The 19953-nt window shown below is 40.2% G+C and overlaps 1 protein-coding gene across 15 annotated transcripts in view; it reads left to right on the forward strand.

Annotated features, from left to right (window-relative positions):
• The window catches only part of OSBPL6 (oxysterol binding protein like 6), a 215300-nt gene that overhangs the window by 67067 nt on the left and 128280 nt on the right, over positions 1 to 19953 (forward strand). The window contains exon 1 of one of the 15 annotated variants that reach the window (XM_060105979.1): positions 9645 to 9696. The exons of the other annotated variants lie outside the window; for them this stretch is intronic. The gene's annotated coding sequence lies outside the window, so the exon portion shown is untranslated. Of the gene's footprint in view, positions 1 to 9644; positions 9697 to 19953 lie in introns of those variants that run through there. 15 annotated transcript variants of the gene reach the window in all.

The raw sequence follows: 19953 nt of genomic DNA on the forward strand, positions 1-19953 counted from the left end.
TTATTATTAATTTTCTATATTTATTTATTACCTTACAGTTTAGAAGTTACTTTTATATCCATTGCCTTGCTTGATACTTAGCAACAACCCAGGGTGGTTTTGAGTGAGGTGTGCAGGGCTTGTTATCTCCAGGTTATAGATGTATAAAATGAGGTTCAGAAAAGGTCCAGAGACCCAATAGCTACTAAGTAGTGGAGAGGGGATTTAAGTTCTAATTTTTTTTAAACACCTGTAGTCTTTTAAAAAAACATTGGAATGTTTCAAATGTGTACAAAGTAAACAGAATAGTATGGTGAATCCCCATGTACACATCACCCAACCTCAACAATTAGCTGTATAGTTTTGACAAATGGATATACCTGTGTAATTTACAGCCCTATTATGATAATTCCATCTCCCAGAAGGTTCCTTCATTCCCCTTCTCAGTCAACTCCCCATCCATCTTAGGTAACCACTGTTCTGATTTTTTTTTCACCTGATATTAGTTTGCTTGTTCTTGAACTCTTCATAGGAGTAGAATCTCTCAGTCTGGCTTCTTTTGTTCAGCATCATGGCTGTGAAGCCCTGGTCTCATGACCTAGAGTTCAGTGCTGTTGGTTCAGATGGGAGCTATATCTTCATCTCATAGTTACAGAAAGATGATTCCCTGAATGATACCCTGAGAAAACCCAGGCTCTGGCCTCATCTCATTATTGTTTGAGCTCACGTAGAGACATGGACAGTTTTTCTTTACATATGGAGGATCCATCATTCTCTTCAGTGACAGCTGATTCTGTTCTGAGGGTTGGTATTGGAGGAGGTGCTCACCATGAAATAGTTTGCTAACTTAGTCATTTGCTTCTAAGGCATGCATCCTCACCCCTCAGGTCCTCAACTAATTTCTCCTAATGTATCTGCCTATATGTTCTTGGAGCCGTCTTGATCAAACTCCGTTTGAGGCTGTGCTGATACTTTACAGTCAAGTGCTGATAATTGTAAGATCCGGAAAGTCATTTACCTGTCTCGTCATTTATAATTAGATTACTTAATGGTTCAGTTTTGCTAATTAAGTAGAAGAGAAATGATCAAAATAGTGTTTCAATTACTCTATCCAGATCTTGCTTTTCATTTCATTTTATTTAAAAGAAATCAGTGAGGACTCAGTAGAAGAATTAGATCCAAATGTGTTTTTCTTCTGTAGGGAATTTTCTTTGAATTCTTTAACTCAGTTATCTCTATTTTAGGTTAGAAAAGGCCAACACAGACAAAAAAAAAAAAAAAAAAAAAAAGGCGGAATGACTCTTAGCTTTTAGGGAAGAAATGTTTAAGAATTTATATAGGGAAGGCTCATAAGTAGAGCAGTGAACTCAAGGAAGGACTAATTTATAGATGCCTCTGGCTCCTTTGACAGGCAGCAGTTTCTTTCCCAAAGTAAGTTTACATACTGATGTTGCTGAGTGATTCATAGTTTCTTTAATTGATTGGATAGTTTCTTTTTTTTTTTTTTTTTTTTTCGGTACGCGGGCCTCTCACTGCTGTGGCCTCTCCCATTGCGGAGCACAGGCTCCGGACACGCAGGCTCAGCGGCCATGGCTCACGGGCCCAGCCGCTCTGCGGCACGTGGGATCCTCCCAGACTGGGGCACGAACCCGTGTCCCCTGCATCGGCAGGCGGACTCCCAACCACTGCACCACCAAGGGAAGCCCTCTTTAATTGATTGGAAAGAAGAGAGCCTGAAAGGTAAAAATAACTTTGACTTTATTCCCTTCGCTGTGTGTTTTAAGTTTGAGTCAATACTCGATGACTCGTTTCCCTGTATTAAACTTTTGAAGGATGTGACTGGCTTCTGGTAATCATAGCAGCCATTGATGATCATTGCTGAGGTCCCATTCATTCACTAGGAGATATAGAATGGCAGTCTTCTAATTCTAACATTTTTCTTCAATTATTAGCTGGAATAAATTATTAGCTTCTATAAAGAGAAACTGTTTTGTATCAAGGCCTCAATATCCTGAGGTATGGCTTGTAATAGAAAAGCAGGGTAACTGCTGATTCTTTCCCTTTATTTACCAGTTTCAAAATGAGTTGGTTAGCTGGCCTCCTCTAAAGGTGACCAATAATTTTTTTTTTTAAGATCATAATGAACTTTGGGATTTAAACACATTTGATATGTTTCAATCCATTTGCAGTAATTATTTTATTTGATGATCAAATTGTCCAGTGTTTGGCCAGGGGAGCCTCTTCCGGTTGGCTTCTGAGCTGAATATATGGTATGTATGTATGTATCTATGCATGTATGCATCAATCAATCATCCATTTATCTATATTTCTATTTATTTATAATATGGTCCTGCCAGTCTTCGATAACAAGATGTTCCTAGCTCATTGTACCTTTTGTTTCCAGACCTGAAATTAGCCACTTCTCCAAGGAGTTCTGGTTCCTTTTAATGGAAATTGTATTTCAAGACACAATATTAACACTAGCGGTGGTGATTGCTACTTGGTTTGTCATTATTTGTAGGCCTTTTCAGTGGGTAAAGTTAGGAAATCTTACCTTTACGTAAACTGCTTCGTGAATTCATACTGATACTTCCAATTCAGATCGAAGATTGTTGAAAAATGATGATTAGGTGGAACAGAATGGGGTGAATAAGCAAGGGCTGTAAGACAATGTAAAAGGCGCTAAGGAAATAATTAATGAAACTATGGAAAATAGAACTGCAGAGGGATCTTAAAATAGACATGGTCTGGTTTTCTACCTATTCCTTTGCCCTTTCATAAAAGCTAAGTTGGAACCTGTCTGAGTGGAGAAGAGGTTCAGGAAGGTGAAGCTCAAATATTAGTTACTGGCTTCAGCAGTACAGAAATGGCTGGAGGCCTCGATGTGAAGTGATCTGTGTGAAGTGAAGAGATCAGAAAACAGATTACAGCAGTTCAAACGGAGAATTTTGTATTGAGCAAATTTCAACTTTAGTTGACCCTCCTGCAACTGTTTTCTCACTTCGAACTTTTTCTTGGAAAAAGGCTTTAATCTCTAGCAGTGAGAAATTTGGTATGTGAAAACAGGGCAAAGTTAACTGCCAGCAAGCCCCTTACACGCATGGTGGTTCTGGTTTTCCTTTTTGGTCAAAAGAGCTCTTGGTCATCATTTTTGTCAGATTTCTCCTACTGATCTTAACTTTAATGTTGTTGCTGTTATTATTATTTAATAAGAGGCAATATGTAGGACATTTTGACTAGTATTTTGTATTATACAGGGTGGAGAAAGAAGCCCAGGCTTTAGCATCCCCAGTTTAGTCTGGAAGGCATATGTGTTGATGTATACAGTCAATATCTAAGGCAAAACGTTGCATGTATGCATGTTATCATAATTAGAGAAACTTGAATTAGTTTACTTACTCCATAGGGAGATTCAGAATTAAATGCAGAGGTAAATGTCTTCTTTTTGCTTTGCTAGAAAAACTCCGCCCATACATGTTTAAAACGCCATTCTTGAAAGTGTGCCTGTTTTCAAATTGAATATCTACAATAAATGAAATAAATATGTTACATATCCCCGATCCTTTGAGCGTTAAATTTTCTTTAATGCATGTTGCAAAAGAGAATTGTTTTGGATGGGAAAAGAAATGCAAATGTTACCGGCTTTTAAGGTTAGTATCAAAATGTTAGCAAAACTCCTTGGAGAATCTGTCTCCAAGGGGAGCATTTCATGAATCAGTATACATAAATGAAGTGTTATTGTGTTTCTTTAAACATAGTATTCATTTTTAAAGAAGAAATGTTAATATTTTGAAGTAGACATCAGTGAAATGCAACGTTATAAGGACGGGTTTCCTTTCAATACTTCAACAAAAAATAACGTAATAGCCTCCCTCTCTAGGGCTATGGGATCCAATGGATTAAAGACGGAAGAGACTGGCCTTCATTAAAATTAAAACCTTCTACTCTGTGGAAGACAATGCCCAGAGAATGAGAAGACAAACCATAGATTGGGAGAAAATGTTTGTAAGAGAGGCTTCCGACAAAGTATTGTTATCCAAAATATACAAAGAATTCTTTACAAACTCAGCAATAAGAAAACAAACAACCTGATTAACAAGTGGGCCAAAGACTATAACAAACAGCTCACCAAAGAAGATATACAGATGGCAAATAAGATACAAAAAGATGCTCCACATCATATGTCCTCAGGGGAATGCAAATTAAGACAACAATGAGATACCTCTACACACCAGTTAGAAGGGCCAAAATCCAAAACACTGATAACACCAAATGCTGGTGAGGATATAGAACAACAGGAACTCTAGGTCATTGCTGGTGGGAATACAGAAATGGTATCTGCCACTTTGGAAGACAGATTGGCAGTTTCTTACAAAACTAAACATACTCTTACCATACAATCCAGCAGTCACACTCCTTAGTATTTACCCAAAGGACTTGAAAACATATGTTCACACAAAAGCCTGCACAGGGATGTTTATAGCAGCTTTGTTCATAATTGCGAACACCTGGAAGCAACCAAGATGTCCTTCAGTAGGTGAATGGATAAATAAACTGGTATATCCAGACCATGGCATATCACTCAGCACTAAAAAAGAATGAGCTATCAAGTCATGAAAAGACATGGAGGAACCTTAAATGCATATTATTAAGTGAAAGAAGCCAATTTGAAAAGGTTACATACTGTATGATTCCAATCTTATGACATTCTGGAAAAAGCAAAATTATGAAGACAATAAAAAGAACAGTAGTTGCCAAGGGTTGGGAGGTGAAAAGCAATGAACGGGTGGACACAGAGGATTTTTAGGGCAGTGAAAATACTCTGTAAGATACTATAATGGTGGATACATGTTATACATTTGCCCAAACCCATAGAATGGACAGCAAGAGTGAACCATAATGTAAACTATGGACTTTGGGTGATTATGAAGTGTCAGTGTAGGTTCATGAGTTGTAACAAAGGTACCAGTCTGGGGGGGCGGGGATGTTGATAATGGGGAGGCTCTGCCTGTGTAGCTGCAGGGGGTATATAGGAAATCTCTGTATTTTTTCCTCAGTTTTGTTGCGAACCTAAAACTGCTCTAAAAAATAGTCTTAATTTTTAAAAGTTCGTGGAAAAAGTGGTACAAAGAAATGAGAACTTTTGAGTTTCTGTATCTCTCACTGTTTCTTGGGATTAATGAATTGGGAAAATATAAAATAGAGGTGGAGAATCAAATACAGCTGAAATTCAGAGTTGGAGAAAGTATGTCTACATCCCATATAACACTCAATATACCCAGTACCTGGTACTTTATTATCCCTTGTTTTATCAGAAGTTCAAGATTCAGTATTTTGTAGATATAGTTCCAAACTTATAATGGAAATGGATTTAAAAAATTAGATTTATTTTTTAACCTTTTTTAAAAAGCTGTTATGAAATGATGGGTTTCTCTATCATTTCTCCAAAAGCAAAGTGTTAGTGTGATCCTGGACAAAAGTACACATAGAATAGTCTGTCAGAGCTGGAAGGAGCTTTGCCATCATCTGGTTGCCTCACATCCTCAGTTTATAAATAAAGAGACCAAGCCTCAGCAATGCTGCTCAGTGACTTGCACAGAGTGACACACTTTGAAGCAGCAGAGCTGTGACTAGGAACCCAGACATCCAATCCCTGGTCAGTGTGTTTTCAGCTGTATTGGGATGCTTGGTGATTGCATCTTTCTCTCTGTCTTCCACATCTTGGTTGGAAAGCTTAAGGGCTTGCAGAGATACTGAAATATATGTGTGTATGCATTATTCAGAAGAGGCACAGAAAATTCTCAGTATCTTCTAAAATGATGATGATAAATTTAAACTTGGCTTCAGGATATCAGGAAGCCTCTGACAGTGTAGCCTTTTGGCAAGTGCTTTTACCTCTTTTGCTGGCCAGAGTCACACTAAGCCCATATTCAGAATAAAAAGGGGGACTGTGACATGGTAACATGATGCTCAGGGAGCTCTCCGGTGCAGGTGCAGGGCCTCCTTTCCTTATGACCAACAGTTGTGTTGGGACACATCTCACGCAGTCTTCTTTTTTTTTTTTTGGGCCACACCGCATGGCTTGTGGGATCTTAGTTTTCCGACCACAGATTCAACCAGGCCACGGCAGTGAAAGTGCCAAGTCCTAACCACTGGACCTCCAGGGAACTACTTTTGTACTCTTCTAACTCATGAATGCCAGTTGTTTTGTTCCATAAGATCTTCCAGTTATTCTTGAGTTTTGGAAATTATCTGACCAGGGGAAAGTAAAATCCATAAACATGAAAAAAAGTAAATTAAGTCCTTGAAATACTTGATTATTCTGTCATGTAAATGTCCAAACTGACCATCACATCAACTCTGTGGATTTATAGGACATCATCTCCTTTTAAGACCTTATAGCAATTCACAAATGTTGATTAGTGAGTACTGACCATATACCTCCTTGCATGTCTTGTGAATTCTGTACGGAGATTGGAAACAGTTTTGGCTCAGAGTAATAAGGGCACATTTCACAGGTGTACTTTTTCCATCAGTGCCATGGGGAACAGGACCGATTATACGTAATTTCTGAACTGTGTGACTGAACTATGTGGATTATGAGGACCCTTTAAACACACAGAATTTCATGGCTTTCAACATGGTAAGAATTGGGTTTAATGTATTCAGTCTACAGGCAATACTTGTTCATAGGTGCATTTGTGAGGCCCTCCCCGCCCCGAAATAATTTCATAATCTGCAAGGGGTCCCTGGGCCTTCGGTTGGGAATCATTGGTGTAGACCTCCAGGGAGTGTGAAGAGTATTATCAGTGGGGCACAGTGTTTTGTTTTGTTTTGTTTTGTTTTTTTACTTTTTAGAGTTTTATACTGATTATTTGTTTCCTTTAAAAAAGTGTGTGTGTATATGTAAAATAACCAAATACAGCCCCAAAAGTTTGTACAGGACACTTTAATTTAGTTCATGCCGTTTTTCAAGTTCCATGATTGAATAATTGTCCCACAGCTGTATTATTGGTCATGGACTCTTTTCTGGTGGCTTTGACTTAGAAAATTTAGGCCAGCTTTTGTAAGCATAGCAACATTTTAGTGGCTAGTGTGACCTAGGTCAGCATTCTTTCCCCTACTATTGACCTAAATCTGACAAGACTGAAGCATGTATGCAGTAGGCTGAATGTGTCCCCCCACCGAAATCCTTGTGTTGAAATCCTAACCTCCAAGGTGATTGGAAGGTGGGGCCTTCGGGAAATGCTTAGGTCATGAGGGTGGAGCCCTCATGAAAGGGATTAAGTTTCCTTATAAAAGGAACCCCAGAGAGCCCCTCACCCTTCGACCTTGTGAGGACACAGGGAGAGGATGGTGGTCCATGAATCAGGATGGGGGGGTTTCACCAGACACTGAAAATGCCCGCACCTTGATCTTGGCCTTTGCAGCCTTCAGAAGAACCATGAGGAATAAATGTTTTTTGTCCAAGCCCCGCAGTCTGGTATTTTGTTACAGCAGCCCGACAGACGTGGACGACGCTCTATATTCTTAAACCTTTCTCTTCCCTTTTCTTTGTCTTTTGCTCTTCTTCCCTCCTTTATTCTTTTCCTCCCCTCCCTCTCTTCTTTTTTTTTTTTTTTTTTGCGGTACGCGGGCCTCTCACCGCCGCGGCCCCTCCCATTGCGGAGCACAGGCTCCGGACGCGCAGGCCTAGCAGCCATGGCTCACGGGCCCAGCCGCTCCGCGGCACGCGGGGTCCCCCCGGACCGGGGCACGAACCCGCGTCCCCTGCATCGGCAGGCGGACTCCCAACCACTGTGCCACCAGGGAAGCACCTCTCCCTTCTTTTTTCTTTTTTCCCTTCCTTCCCCACTTTGTTCTACAGATACTTGAGCACCGTGTAGTCTTGGGAAGCTTACAGATTAGTGGTTAAAACATGTGCTTCAAAAGAAATCACAGAAATCTCTAATTGCAAACTGTGATAAAGTGCTGAAGCAAAAATGTGGGTGCTGTGAGACTGTGAGAGAGATGCAGCCCTGCCTGCAGGATCAGAGAACACTTCCCTGGGGAGCTGACAGTTGGGCTGATTTGGGATGAACTAGATGATAAAGAAAGGGAAAGATGTGTTTTCCAGGCAGAGAAAACAGAATGTGCTTAAACAATTAAATGGAAGAGCGGTAGACATGCTGTGGGATGAGGCAAGGGCAAATCACACCAAGGTTTGTAGGGCCTGCCTGTTCAGAATTCTGGTTTCAATCCTAAGAGTGGGTCTTACGTGAAATGCTTTTGTATGCCCAAGTGATTCAAGGACCACACTGAGCCCAGTGAACCACTGTACACATGTTCTCTGATTTTCACGGGACAGTGCTAACCCCACAGCTCTTTACTGCTTCTATTAGTCTACCAGGGCTGCCATAACAGGATACCACAGACCGGATGGCTTAAACAACAGAAATTTATGTTCTCACAGTTCTAGAGGCTACAAGTTCAAGATCAAGGTGCCATCGGGGCTGCTTTCTTGTGAGGACGCTTTCCAGCTTGTAGACAGCTACCTTCTCACTGTATCCTTACATGGCTTCTGTGTGTGCTGGGGTGGGGGTGATTGATCTCTGGTATCTCTTCTCCTTATAAGGACACTAGTCCTATCAAATTAGAGCCCACCCTTTGACCTTAATTACCACCCTAAAGGCCCTGTCTCCAAATACAGTCACACTGGGGGTTAGAGCTTCAACATATGAACTGGGGGAGAGGGGAGCAGGGGAGACACAATTCAGCACATAACACCGACCCATCACAATCTGGAGTGTGACTTGTGATGACTGTCCCCAGGACCATACCTCATGATTTACAGTGGGCAGGTGTCTTAGAAGAGGACAGACCTTAAAGCTCTGCAGCATTTGAGCTTCTCCCTTTGAATACCAGTGAAAGAACCAAACAGAAACAGATTCTGTCAAGTCACCATGCTCCATCACAGAAGCCCCACGGAAGCCACGAAGCTGGGGGTTGATCAACTTGCTGCGTCTCTAAAGTGGGCATAGCTCTTGTTGGGGGGCAGATGGTGTTCAGTCACTGTGATGCTGCAGGTCGGCAGGAAAGTCAACATGAAGCCTTAACACACAGAGAGAGGCTGAGACTTGTAGATGCAACCCTCAGTCTTGTGACTTCAGGTGATAACAGTTAGCTTCAAGGATCATGTGAGACCTGCTATATTTAACAAGACCACAGAGGAGAAAACTATGAAACTAAAGTAATCCACTGTTCTTGCCCTTTTTGTGAGAACAATGATAACTATTGTTAACTACATTCAGTTGTGTGGCTCATGCCTTTTCCTGGCTCTTTTAAATTAGTGATCCTTCGAAAAGTCACCTTTAGAAAAAGATCCTAGGGAAATGAATAAGCATGTCATTCTCAAGGGTATTTTCTGGGCACGTTGGTAGATATGGCATCGGCAGGGCCGTGAACACTCTAGAAAGGGGAAGCTAGAGAGAGAGGCATGGCTATTTTTGTTTTTGCCAGTGCATCGCAAGCTATCGGGGCAAGGCTTATCATTTTCTCCCCAGTGACATGAGTTTATTGATTATGTCTGTACTTTTCCCACTTTACCTCTTACATATTCTTATTATAAGATTCTATAATAGGATGAAATTATATAGGATGCATTTCAATCTATTATAGGTTGAAAGGGTCAATGAAAGAAAACTTAGAATAACAGAAGCCCTATCCTCCACTCTACTGGTAGGTATAGTATATGTAAGTATAAACAGTACTATTTTAAGTGTTTTGCAGCCCTTCAGGCTTCATAGGTGATGGTAAAAGTGAAAACCTGGAGAAGAGAACATTTGCCAGGAAACCTGAGGCAAAGACAGGTTCTATGATGTGATAGGCTAATAAATTATCAAACACTTGCTCTGTATAAGACTCTGTGCTAGGCATTAAAGGGCATAGCAAGATTAAAAAACAACCAAGGAATTTACATATTAAGTTAGATTAGCTGTGAATCTAAGCAAAATATAAAATGTCAAGTAACTGAAGAAAAGTCCAGATGAGATGTCAGAAGGTGGTATATGATTTATTGCCAGATGATTAGTACTACCAGTGAAGAGACTTTCTGCGCTAGCATCCAAACTCTGTAACAACGAGAACCATGCTTGCAGTGCTTGGCATAGTGGTAGGCGTTCATTGGAATGAATGAATGAATGGTGTTTTTGCTTATTTGTTAAAGAGGTTATAACTTATGTATAGCAAAGTATACACATTCTGAAAGTAGACTCAATTAATTTTCTATGTCTATGTCTATGCGCAAAACTACCTCCAGATGAAGATATAGAACATTTTTGGCACACTGGAAGGTTCTTTCATGCCTCTCCCAGTCTGTACCACCCAACAGTAACCACCGTACTGACTGCTGTCACTGTGCATTAATTCAGCCTGTCCTTGAACTTCATATAGATGGAATCGTACAGTGGTTCTCTTTGGGTTGAGATTCACCCATGTTGTTGCTTTAGTAGTTGCAATAGCTTGCATCTGTAGTCGATTTTTTTTTTCATTTCTGTGTATTATTATTAATGGACACTTGGGTTTCAAGTTTGGGGCTATTATGAATAAAGCTGCTGTGAACATTCTCAGATTTGCCTTTTGATAGACATAAGCACTCACTTCTCTTGAACATATATCCATGAGTGGAATTTCTGTGTCACAGAGTATTATTACCTTTAGCAGACATTTTTTCTGAAGTGGTCATATCAATTTACATTCCCACCGGCAATGTAAGAGAATTTAAATACAGATTCTGAATTGTTTTATAGATTTCAGTAAAGTTTATTCAAAATGTATAAAGACTCTGGTCATTCTAACTTGAGGGAGGGAATGAGTTTTTCCCAATGTTAGTATTGCTTATATTTCCAGATTCTGAACCCTCATGGCCATACAATGTAGGCATTCAGTCAGTATCTGAGTGGGTCCTGAGATACGTCCATAGCTCAGGAAAGAAGACAAATATAACAGCAGAGCATCGTGGCAACTAGTTATTTAATTCTGACTTTTATAGTTATCAAGGCTCCCAGCTTTATCCCTCGTCAGTTTCATGACGCCATTCATTCCACAATCCTAATTGAGAGTCTGCTCTATGCCAAGAACTCTTGTCCTTCTGTTCCTGCTGAATAAAATTAAGGTTGTCAGGCAAGGCCCATAATAACACAGGGGCTGGTGCCGGGATGGATTCATGACCAGAGCTTCCCTTCACTCCTTCCTTAGGACAGGTTGTGGACTGCACCATGAGAGGAATCTCTGATAGGGCCCTGCAGCAGGGTCGGGGGTGGGCTCAGGTCAGGTCTGCACCAAGTAGGACAGGAATTAAGCATGAATGCTTTCCAATAAATTCCTCAGTTTGTCTCTTATCAAGGAAGATCTCTTGTTTTCTTTTTGTGGGGAAGGGGATGAACAAGGAAAACCACAAAGCATGACCATGAGTTATTTGAGTCCAGATATATATGTAGTGTGACTGTTGGACAGACCTGCTTTAATAATAAAAACGGACATCAGGCAGCTTCTATGCACCAGCTATTCCTGTTCAGTCCTCAGCCCTATGAAATCCGTACTCTTAGTCACTCCATTTCACAGATAAGGAAACCAAAGAACAGAGAAAAGACATAACTCTCCCAAGGTCACACAGCTAGAGAGGGGCAGAGAGGAATTTGAACCTAGATGGTTCCAGAAACTGGACTCTTAGCCACTTACTGCCTGACAGTTACCTATTAGTTGTGATTCTTTGAACTCTTAAATTCATAGTCTTTATAAAGAGCCTCATAGAAGTTGGATATTTGACATGAACATTTCAATGATTTTTGCATGTAATTTCTCCCTGGGATGGCAAATTTGTAGTCTGAAGAAAGGACAGTCAGCCCTCATATCCGCAGGTTCTGCATCTGCAGATTTGACCAACCACAGATCGAAAATGTTCAAGGAAAAAAATTTTCAGAAGGTTTCAAAAGCAAAACATGAATTTGTGGCGTGCCGGCAACTACAGGCATACCTTGGAGGTATCGAGGATTTGGTTCCAGAGCACTGCAATGAAGTGAGTCACACAAATTTTTTTGGCTTCCCAGTGCATATAGAGATTATGTTTACACTACTGTAGTCTATTCAGTGTGTAACAGCATTATGTTTTAAAAAAAACGATGTACATACCTTAATTTAAAAGTACTTTATTGCCAAAGACTGATAACCATCACCTGAGCCTTCAGTGAGTCGTAATCTTTCTTGCAATAGTAACATCAAAGATTGCTAATCACAGATCACCATAATAAATATTGTAATAATAATGAAAATGTTTGAAATATTGCGAGAATTACCAAAATGTGACACAGAGACACGAGGTGAGCAAATGTTGTTGGAAAAATGGCACCCATAGACTTGCTTGACAGACGGTTGCCACAAACCTTCAATTTGCAAAAAACGCAGCATCTTCAAAGTGCGATAAAGTGAAGAGCAGTAAAACGAGGGAAGTCTGCTTGTATTTATGTAGCATTTACATTGTGTTAGATATTATAAGTAATCTAGAAATGATTTAAACTGTATAGGAGAATGTGCATAAGTTATATGCAAATACTACACCATTTTATATAAGGGACTTGAGCAACTTAGGATTTTGGTATTCGCAGGGAGTGGAACCAACGCCCCACAGATATGGACGGATGACTGTATGACCTATAGAGGTATTAGAATAATCCATAGATCTCAATTTTTTTGTGTGTGTGTGGTACGCGGGCCTCTCACTGTTGTGGCCTCTCCCGTTGCGGAGCACAGGCTCCAGACGCGCAGGCTCAGCAGCCATGGCTCACGGGCCCAGCCACTCTGCAGCATGTGGGACCTTCCTGGACCGGGGCACGAACCTGCGTCCCCTGCATCGGCAGGCGGACTCTCAACCACTGCGCCACCAGGGAAGCCCCATAGATCTCAATTTTTAAAAAGAAAAAATTTAAATCTAATATCAGTTGGTCTGAATCAGAAGGTATGTAAACTGGCAGCCGAATATACTACTCAATAATGTCTGTGTATTTTTATGTAAATTATGTATGTCACGAGAACTAAAGAATATCTGAAGTCTGAAAATTTATGAGTTAAAAAATCTCTACATAATTAACATTTGGACACCTGTCATAGGATATGTGCAGTACTAGATCCTGAATATATATCATCTGTAATCCCCAAAGCAAGTCAAACTAGGTTTCGTTAGAGCCCAAATCCCCATTTCTCAGATGAGGAAGTTGAAGATCAGATAGGCTGAGTAACCTGCCCAGTTTCATAGCTAAAAAACATCATAGTTAAAACTGGCCTTTAAACTAAGCCTGTTTAACTCCAAGCGCCATGCTCTTTCCATGATGCCACAGATTTCTACTTGTGCCCAAAGGAAGCACTCAATTTCAAAGAAAATTGCTGTTTATCTGATATCATAGTCTACCCTGCTTTCTCCATCCATTTTTTTAAATCCATCTATGACATCAAATTAAATTCCCAGAACAATTTTGAATTGTAATGGATGGCATTGTTCACTGTCTCAGCATTTTAAAATTTATTATGCTTTTACTGCCAGTATCATCTATCTAAATACAGGAAGCTTTAGTCATAAGAATGTTAATAGGCCTGATTTAGTTGTCAAATTTTTTTGTGGTCTAATGAGCAAACAAGTAAGTCACTGTGGAAACCACATAGAAATCTAGATGAATTGATACAGCAAGAGGCCTAAGAAATGGGCAACTTGAAATAATTCCATCAAAGTAGCATAGGAGGTAAAAGAGACTGACTCAAAGAGAAATTAGGCCAAGGTTATTCAGTTAAGCCATGTATGGAAAAAAGTACAGATTACATATACAAAACTTATACTTGTTTAGGGTCTATTTTATCATTTCAAACCACTGTATAATTTATGGTGATGCCACTGACAATGTGTACCTAATTTGTTAACAGATTTTAATATTATTTTGACCTCAGTGTGTATGTGGTGGACATATTTGTACTGTAAAAGAACATATAGTGATTTTATAGTTATTGTAAAAGTACTTAAGTTAAAAAAGAGTCTCCTGCTACCTGCCCGAAGGATTCAGTTGCCATTCCAGTAATCTGAGAGACACCAGCAACGTGATATTGGAGACTGAATGTTCCAAATGTCATTGATATGAAAACCATCTCAGGGAGCACACTCAACAGAAAACTTCCTATTAGCACGACTCTGAATCCAGACATCCCTATAAAAATGTTCTTCATCTGGGTTTAGGACTTAAGTCGTCTATTCTTTCAGGATTTGGGGTTTCGGAAAATTACTTATATTTAGGAGTGCATATTAAAACTCATGTATGTAACAGTTTGTGAACTGAGCTGGCAGAGAAGTGTCATCTGTGAATATAGGACAGTGGGCAGCTGTTCAGTGGTCTGACAGGAACATACCAAGCAGCACAGCCCTGGAGCATCACCCCAGAGTGAAGTCAGCCTCTCTCTTTTTTTTTTTACATCTTTATTGGAGTATAATTGCTTTACAATGGTGTGTTAGTTTCTGCTTTATAACAAAGTGAATCAGTTATACATATACATATGTTCCCATATCTCTTCCCTCTTGTGTCTCCCTCCCTCCCACCCTTCCTATCCCACCCCTCTAGGTGGTCACAAAGCACCGAGCTGATCTCCCTGTGCTATGCGGCTGCTTCCCACTAGCTATCGATTTTACATTTAGTAGTGTACATATGTCCATGCTATGGAGAACAGTATGGAGGTTCCTTAAAAAACTAAAAATAGAACTACCGTATGACCCAGCCTCTCTTTTGTGATCCAAATAAGTGTTTCCATTAGCACCATCCAAGTGACCTATTAGGACTAGTGAACTTCTGCCCAAGCTGTATCAGACTGCCAGGGTTTAGGGGTTCTTTTGTTAATCTTTCCCTGTCTTGGCACTTGTGGGTTCTGTTATTTATCAGATTCTCTGATTTTGGTCCTTGAATATTTAGAGTTTAAGGCACATTAGATGTGATGATTGAGCTTATCACCACGTACACAGGTCTCTAGGCCTCTTTTCCAAAGCCCAGAGGCAAGTAGTGTTTTGAGTCTATAGTAGGGGAAATACAGGACCAGCTGTCTTATGCTTTCTCTAACTTTGGAAGTGTATTATCAGTTATATAAGTGGGAGGGAAGCTTTTTAAGCACCACTGTTAGTAGTTGTTGACAGATCACCAGTTGGTAAATGTTAATGGTGGTTTCTTTGCCCTGGGAGCAGCATTAAAATTCTCATCTCCCGGGACTACCCTGGTGGTCCAGTGGTTAAGACTTCGCTGCCCAGTGCAGGGGGTGTGGGTTCGATCCCTAGTTGGGGAGTCACATGCTAAGATCCCACATGGCCAAAAAACCAAAACATAGAACAGAAGCAATATTGTAACAAAACTCAATAAAGACTTTAAAAAAAAATTCTCATCTCAACTTGCTTCACAAGAAAACAAATCTTATTGCATATCTTTTTAACTGAAGCCTTTCTTCAGCAAAATTTGTGTGAATGCATGTTCTGTCCATCTGGTTTCAATGATCAGTCACAGCGAGCTTTAGCACACTTTAGCGTACTTCTGGTATACATTAGCGAAAAGTATGAGCACACTGCCATATGCAGGTGTGCCATGGTGCAGTTGTGCTTACAGAGATGGAGCAGGTGTGGATGTTGCCTGCAGAGGCCATCCATTCTAGGGAATGAAAGACATGTGTGTCAAAAACTCTGAACAAGATGGACTGAGGAAAGTCCAGGAGGTGCTGAGCAAGGATTATGAAAGTTAAGAACCTGGAGAATTGCTTCTAGCTGAGCCATAGGAAGTGGTTTCATGTCATGCACACAGGGTTTAGAAGGATGGGCTTTAGACTTTGGAGGTGTAAGGAAAACTATTTTTTTTAGAGGAAACACATAGAATAGGCAAAGAGTGGGTATACTGGGGGGAATTGCAAGGATTTGTGTTTAGTAGAAGATTTCAAGGAGCCTATCATGGAAGATGAAGTTGGAAAGTTGGTTGGAGTTAGATCATGGAGGACCTTTAATACTAGAATAAGGAAATTGGGCTTTATTCTCTCCTTCCTTAGTTTCAGATATTGACTCAAGTGTTTTACCTTAGGTCTGATTATCAAGTATGATTATTCATAAAGTATACAGTGATCCTTTTGGCAGTTTGCTGGAGAACAAAAAATACTGTTACACAACTGCAATATGTGTCTGGGTCAAATGGCTTTTTTTTGCTGAAAAATTTCCACAGAGGTAGAGCCAAATATGTCACATAATCCTGTCACTCAGATGAAAGTCAGCTACATCACTACAGCATGCACTTATTTTGATTCCTCCCTAGGTTCAATGATGTTAGGATTTACATTTCACACCTTTTTTTTTTTTTTTGACCAGGTGGGTGGTGCTAAAATGCCTAATACCCCATATGTCTGGCAGATAAGCTGGTTGGTTTGAAAGCTGAGTCATTAAACTCCTTTATCTTTCTTCTCAATTTCCTACTTAGCATTTTCCCTTCATATTGGGCACTTCATAAGCAATGAGGTGGCTCATTAGTTTGCTGCCCAGGAAACAGCAACTCTTTTTTCTTTTCCTATTCAAAGGAATTATTTTAGTCTACTTGTGGTGTGCCTTGGAAATATTCTGAGCTGATAATTTTAGCTCTTGGAGGCAAAAGGAGAAACATCTGAATTTTATCGGGTAGACTTGGAACACTTTTCAGTTGATAAAAACATGAGTGAAAAGGGCCATTATTGTTAGTATTCTCTGGCTAATTAACTCAGTTGACTAAAGCTTGAGGCTTATGTGGCAAGGTCCATTAGTTTTGCTCTCTGATTATCTCTTAGAACCGCTAGTCCTGGCCATTGATTTAAAAAATAATTATCATAACAACAAGCACTTACATGGTACTATACACATGGACTCATTTAATCTTCAGAATAAACCTGAAGGGTAGGTACTGTTATTCTCTCCATCATTACAGATCATGAAACTGAGGCATTGAGAAGCTATGTCACTTGCCTGGGACCCCATTACTGGTAATTGACTGAGCCAGGATTTTGAACCTAGGCACTTAGGTTCCAACGTCTTTACTCTTGACCTCATTAAAATCCAAGGATGAGGGGGAAGGGTAAGTTGTGACAAAGTGAAAGAGCGGCATGGACATATATACACTACCAAACATAAGGTAGATAGCTAGTGGGAAGCAGCCGCATAGCACAGGGAGATCAGCTCGGTTCTTTGTGACTGCCTGGAGGGGTGGGATAGGGAGGGTGGGAGGGAGACGCAAAAGGGAGGGGATATGGGAACATATGTATAACTGATTAAATTTGTAAAATAAAAAAAAATAAAAAATAAATAAAAATAAAAATCCAAGGATGTCCCTAGACTTAAGGAAACATAATGTGTGTCTAAATATTTAAGGCTATTTATTTTGTATAGTATGAAGCTTTGAATTTAAGAAATTTCAGACCAGTGTATGATATATAGACACCAGAAATCTATTTAGCATCTCGTTTGTTGTCCATGCAGTGTTGTGCACGTGGGCAAGGCTTCACAGAGGTGACATTTGAGACCTGAGCCAGGACTTAAAGGATGCTCAAGTGCTCAACAGGCAGAGAAGAGCATCGCAGGTAGAGGGAATAGCATGTGCAAAAGGCTTGAGGAGGTGAAATGGCATTTGATGTGCATGTTTGAAGGAAAGGATGATGTTCACTGTATCTAAAACAGGGTGGAACATGAAGAGAGTGGCTAAGATGCAATTTAAGGTTGCAGATTGTACCCTGATGAACAGTTTAAAAATTGTCCTCTCAGACCATGACCTTTTTTTTTTTTTTTTTTTTTTTTTTTTGCGGTATGCGGGCCTCTCACTGTTGTGGCCTCTCCCGTTGCGGAGCACAGGCTCCGGATGCACAGGCCCAGCGGCCATGGCTCACGGGCCCAGCCGCTCCGCGGCATATGGGATCCTCCCAGACCGGGGCACGAACCAGCGTCCCCTGCATTGGCAGGCGGACTCTCAACCACTGCGCCACCAGGGAGGCCCAATGACCTTTTTTTAAATCAAGGGCTCACAGATTTTTGTATCCAATTTCAAAAGGTTCCCAGGTGCTCTGAAACTCACCTGTAGGTCTGTAGAGTCCTTCCCCCCAAGCAGTAGAGAATAATACGATCCAGTATATGTTTTAAGAAAGATGACTCTGGTGCCAATGAAAGATGGCCTGGAGGAGAGAATGATTGGAAGCAGAGAGATCACGGGGGTAGATATAAAAAATCTAGCTGAGATGGCAAAAAGAGAGGATGTCTCTGAAAGATACTTAGGAGATAGAAGTGAGAGGATCTGGGCTGAGTTAAATGGGAAAGTTGCACATAAAATAGTTAAAAGTAACTGTCGTTTCTAGCTTGGTTTAAGGATAGATAGTGATGTCATTAACAAAAACTAAAGGAGAGGAAAGGGGCAAGAGCAGAAAGATTATGGGCTTGATTTTTAGACCCACTGAGTTTCAGGTGCCCATGATATATTCCAATGGAAATGTCTGGTAGACAGTTGGAAATGCAGTCTGGAAAAGTAGTTAGCATTGGATAGAGAGAGATTCAGCTGTCTCTAGCAAATGGTAGGTTGAAGCCCTCCGGGTGGGTCAGGACCACCCAGGGGAGCCCAGAATGAGAAGACAAGGGCAGAGGAGGAATATCCGGTAAAGCTGGCTGCGGAGACAAGACTTGGGAGCAGCAGCAGCATTATAGCGTTTGAGCGCTTCCTGTTCTGAACACTGCATACATTAACTGGCCTAATCCTCAGATACCTCTGTGAAAGGGCTACATTTTACACATGAGGAACCCGAGGCACCAAGAAGTAAAGTAATTTGCACAAGGGCACAGAGCTAGAAGTCGCTTTCAATGTTAAATTAGCGGTAGCCTCATTAAGTTGATGTAATTGAATTAAGATAGTTTTTGTCATAACTGTTTTACAGATTTAAATATAGATTGGTAAGCTTTGATGATAGTATTTCCTTCATTTTCCCCCTGCTCTATCAAGTAAATATAGTATGATCATCAGAATTCATGAAGAAAGTATGATCTGAGACTTTCATAAATTTCCAAATTCCTTGGCTTTTTCTCACACGAGTATTCTGTCAAGATACATGCATTTCTTAAACATATTTTTATCTAATAGGTGAAGTTTTCCCTGAAGTTTTCTCCCAATTAATAAGAATTTTGGGCATTAATTGGAGCACTTCCTGAAATGGTTTCATGAGTCATATTTTCATATTTCCACTTAGGATATACGTTGGACTCTCTTAGCAGTGATCTGAGACATCATCAAACTCTACATTCTTGTTTTAATTTACCCAAAACTTCTCTTGTCTCCTTGAATTCATCCCTTCCTTAGAATATCTTCATTTTATTTTCCCTTTTATCACTACACCAGCAGTGGAGATTTTTCTTGGAGCCCATTTTCTCAGTGATTTTTTGATTACTTCATCAGAGTTATGCACACCAAGGAGGAAAGAACAATGAAGCCACACCAGGTTGACACAGCTGGACTATCCGCTAAACTGGAGTCAGCAGACTACAGTCCATGGGCCAAATGTGACCCCTCACATTTTTGTAAATAAAGTTTTATTGGAACACAGCCATGCTCAATCATTTACATATTATCTGTGGCTGCTTTCCTGCTACAAGGACAGAGTTGAGTAGTTGCATTAAGTGGTGCAGTGCATGACCCACGTAACCTAAAATATTTACTGATTTGGACCTTCACAGAGAAAAGTGCTGACTCTTTCTCTGTAGCATACTACTTTTGGAAGATTAGGCATTGTCCAAAGCATATTTATAGTGCTTTAGAGTTAAGGCGGTTCTCTTTTAAATAAAACTTTAAAGAAAATTTTACTCAGCTGAATAACAGAACCATTGAGTGGTTTCTGTAATATTTGTTCTTTGGGTCTAAAACAGGTACGGTCAAGGGAATAATGAAA

Source organism: Mesoplodon densirostris, chromosome 8, assembly GCF_025265405.1.
Source record: "Mesoplodon densirostris isolate mMesDen1 chromosome 8, mMesDen1 primary haplotype, whole genome shotgun sequence".
Classification (NCBI taxonomy): domain Eukaryota; kingdom Metazoa; phylum Chordata; class Mammalia; order Artiodactyla; family Ziphiidae; genus Mesoplodon; species Mesoplodon densirostris.